The following is a 4,335-nucleotide window of genomic DNA, read 5'->3' on the forward strand; positions in this document are numbered from 1 at the left end:
AAGGTCACCTCATCTGCATATGGATGGCAGACACCTGTCCCACTATGAAAAAAAGAAAGATTTGCATTGCTATAGCACTTTTCACGACCACCGGATGTCTCAAAGTGCTTTACAGCCACTGAAGTACTTTTTGAGGTGCCGTCTCTGTTGTAATGTAGAGTGGGGATTCTTGTGCCTATGTCTAGTTTTCTGGCATCTGCCAAGCTGTTGCATAAGTGGTTACCTAGAGGTGCATGACAGCATCACACAGGAACTAAGATCAAGTGTAGTATCTGTTCTTATCAGTTTAATACCCTCTATGGGGACCAAGTATTACATTGTTTTTTGGAACAGGGAGATGGAACAGGGGCTTGCTCCGTCCATTCCAGGCACCGACCTGGTATTGCAGTGTTTCCAGGAACGGTGCAGCTTCCCCTCTCGGCCTTTTGGCTAAGATCAAGTGTAAATAGCGCAAAGTGATCTTTGGCGCTGGAGTTGATCTGACAAGAATGAACACAAAAAATAAATAAATAAATCCCACAGGAACTCTTCCTTCTTGGGGGAGAGCACTTCTCTCCTTATAGCACCTTCCTACAATTTGCGTGGCTGGAATTGCTGGCATGCACTGTGATGGAAGTAAAGATCCTCACTTCTGACCATAAAATCTCTATTCTATCCATTTTATGCACATAAGTGGACCGATGCATTGTGAATTCTTCAAAGGAAACTCTGTTAGTTGCATGCTGAAAATAATTCTTCAGCTTTTGTGTGGGGGAAGTGAGGTAAATACTGTCTGGAGATAGCTTAGTTTCAAAGGGAGACATTATAGAAACATAGAAACATAGAAAATAGGTGCAGGAGTAGGCCATTCGGCCCTTCTAGCCTGCACCGCCATTCAATGAGTTCATGGCTGAACATTCAACTTCAGTACCCCATTCCTGCTTTCTCACCATACCCCTTGATCCCCCTAGTAGTAAGGACCTCATCTAACTCCTTTTTGAATATATTTAGTGAATTGGCCTCAACAACTTTCTGTGGTAGAGAATTCCACAGGTTCACCACTCTCTGGGTGAAGAAGTTCCTCCGCATCTCGGTCCTAAATGGCTTACCCCTTATCCTTAGACTGTGACCTCTGGTTCTGGACTTCCCCAACATTGGGAACATTCTTCCTGCATCTAACCTGTCTAACCCCGTCAGAATTTTAAATGTTTCTATGAGGTCCCCTCTCATTCTTCTGAACTCCAGTGAATACAAGCCCAGTTGATCCAGTCTTTCTTGATAGGTCAGTCCCGCCATCCCGGGAATCAGTCTGGTGAACCTTCGCTGCACTCCCTCAATAGCAAGAATGTCCTTCCTCAGGTTAGGAGACCAAAACTGTACACAATACTCCAGGTGTGGCCTCACCAATGCCCTGTACAACTGTAGCAACACCTCCCTGCCCCTGTACTCAAATCCCCTTGCTATGAAGGCCAACATGCCATTTGCTTTCTTAACCGCCTGCTGCACCTGCATGCCAACCTTCAATGACTGATGTACCATGACACCCAGGTCTCTTTGCACCTCCCCTTTTCCTAATCTGTCACCATTCAGATAATAGTCTGTCTCTCTGTTTTTACCACCAAAGTGGATAACCTCACATTTATCCACATTATACTTCATCTGCCATGCATTTGCCCACTCACCTAACCTATCCAAGTCGCTCTGCAGCCTCACAGCATCCTCCTCGCAGCTCACACTGCCACCCAACTTAGTGTCATCCGCAAATTTGGAGATACTACATTTAATCCCCTCATCTAAATCATTAATGTACAGTGTAAACAGCTGGGGCCCCAGCACAGAACCTTGCGGTACCCCACTAGTCACTGCCTGCCATTCTGAAAAGTACCCATTTACTCCTACTCTTTGCTTCCTGTCTGACAACCAGTTCTCAATCCATGTCAGTACACTACCCCCAATCCCATGTGCTCTAACTTTGCACATCAATCTCTTGTGTGGGACCTTGTCGAACGCCTTCTGAAAGTCCAAATATACCACATCAACTGGTTCTCCCTTATCCACTCTACTGGAAACATCCTCAAAAAATTCCAGAAGATTTGTCAAGCATGATTTCCCTTTCACAAATCCATGCTGACTTGGACCTATCATGTCACCTCTTTCCAAATGCACTGCTATGACATCCTTAATAATTGATTCCATCATTTTACCCACTACCGATGTCAGGCTGACCGGTCTATAATTCCCTGTTTTCTCTCTCCCTCCTTTTTTAAAAAGTGGGGTTACATTGGCTACCCTCCACTCCATAGGAACTGATCCAGAGTCAATGGAATGTTGGAAAATGACTGTCAACGCATCCACTATTTCCAAGGCCACCTCCTTAAGTACTCTGGGATGCAGTCCATCAGGCCCTGGGGATTTATCGGCCTTCAATCCCATCAATTTCCCCAACACAATTTCCCGGCTAATAAGGATTTCCCTCAGTTCCTCCTCCTTACTAGACCCCCCGACCCCTTTTATAACCGGAAGGTTGTTCGTGTCCTCCTTCGTGAATACCGAACCAAAGTACTTGTTTAATTGGTCCGCCATTTCTTTGTTCCCCGTTATGACTTCCCCTGATTCTGACTGCAGGGGACCTACGTTTGTCTTTACTAACCTTTTTCTCTTTACATATCTATAGAAACTTTTGCAATCCGTCTTAATGTTCCCTGCAAGCTTCTTCTCATACTCCATTTTCCCTGCCCTAATCAAACCCTTTGTCCTCCTCTGCTGAGTTCTAAATTTCTCCCAGTCCCCAGGTTCGCTGCTATTTCTGGCCAATTTGTATGCCACTTCCTTGGCTTTAATACTATCCCTGATTTCCCTTGATAGCCACGGTTGAGCCACCTTCCCTTTTTTATTTCTATGCCAGACAGGAATGTACAATTGTTGTAGTTCATCCATGCGGTCTCTAAATGTCTGCCATTGCCCATCCACAGTCAACCCCTTAAGTATCATTCGCCAATCCATCCCAGCCAATTCACGCCTCATACCTTCAAAGTTAGCCTTCTTTAAGTTCTGGACCATGGTCTCTGAATTAACTGTTTCATTCTCCATCCCAATGCAGAATTCCACCATATTATGGTCACTCTTCCCCAAGGGGCCTCGCACAACGAGATTGCTAATTAATCCTCTCTCATTACATAACACCCAGTCTAAGATGGCCTCCCCCCTAGTTGGTTCCTCGACATATTGGTCTAAAAAACCATCTGTTCATGAGACTTGCTTGATGTCAGAATCTAATCAGATCAAGTTGTTTTGGCTAGCACCTTGGGTATGAGGATATAAGCCAGTGTTCCAACACTGAAGTAGGTATACTTCTGGACCACCAGGGAACGGGGGTGCCACGCAATTAGCCCGACACTGAAGCAGGGTGCCGGGCTGAGCGATCTCGGCCAGGACCCTGTGAAGAAAGCAGATCAGCAGCGGGAAAACAAAGCCTCGGGATCTACATCTGAGTATTGCATTCAAAGTGCGGCGGAAAATCATGGCGGAGGTGCGGCAAGAGATCGTGGTGGAGGTGCGGCGAGAGATCGTGGTGGAGGTGCGGTGAGAGATTGTGGCGGAGATGCGGCGAGAGATCGTGGCGGAGGTATGGCAGGAAATCGTGGTGGAGGTATGGCAGGAGATCGTGGTGGAGATGCGGCAGAAAATCATGGCGGAGATGCGGTGAGAGATCGTGGTGGAGGTGCGGCGAATGTTTGTGGTGGAGGAGCGGCGAGTAATTGAGGCGGAGGTGCGGCGAATGAGGGTATGGGGCGCAGAAGAGCCAAGGGCCCAGGGGCAGCATAGACCTGCCCACACTGCGCTATGTGTGCGCCCTAGGTCCGTGCAGCAGAGCAGGTCTCCAGTCGTCCTGGTTAACCTTTGCCACTGGATAAAGGCCTAGCTTAGTCAAGCCCGTGTGGTCGCTGATGTGCAATGGTTACCACACGTTAAAAAAAAATCCATGCACAGGCATCTTCCATATCCTCAATTGGAGTTCAGAACTGGAATATCGGGTCCTTCAGAAAGGAGATGAGTAAAAGTGGAGGTCAGAGAAACCCAAGGCAAAAAACAAAAAGGACCACTGAATATAAAGGGGCTGCAGGAGGGGTCAAAACTAAAAATCATGGTTTAAAAACTAGTATTAAAACACTCTACCTAAACGCACGCAGCATTCGAAATAAGGTAAATGAGTTGACGGCACAAATCATTACAAATGGGTATGATTTGGTGGCCATTAAAGAAACGTGGTTGCAGGGTGGCCAAGACTGGGAATTAAACATACAGGGGTATCTGACGATTCGGAAAGATAGACAAGAAGGGAAAGGAGGTGGGGTA

General features: G+C 46.7%; 1 pseudogene; it reads left to right on the plus strand.

Annotated features, from left to right (window-relative positions):
- Positions 1–236: 236 nt before the first annotated feature.
- On the plus strand, positions 237–413 carry LOC139263531 (U2 spliceosomal RNA; annotated as a pseudogene).
- The last annotated feature ends 3,922 nt before the right edge of the window (positions 414–4,335 follow it).

The sequence above is a fragment of the Pristiophorus japonicus genome, chromosome 4 (genome assembly GCF_044704955.1).
Source record: "Pristiophorus japonicus isolate sPriJap1 chromosome 4, sPriJap1.hap1, whole genome shotgun sequence".
Taxonomy (NCBI): domain Eukaryota; kingdom Metazoa; phylum Chordata; class Chondrichthyes; family Pristiophoridae; genus Pristiophorus; species Pristiophorus japonicus.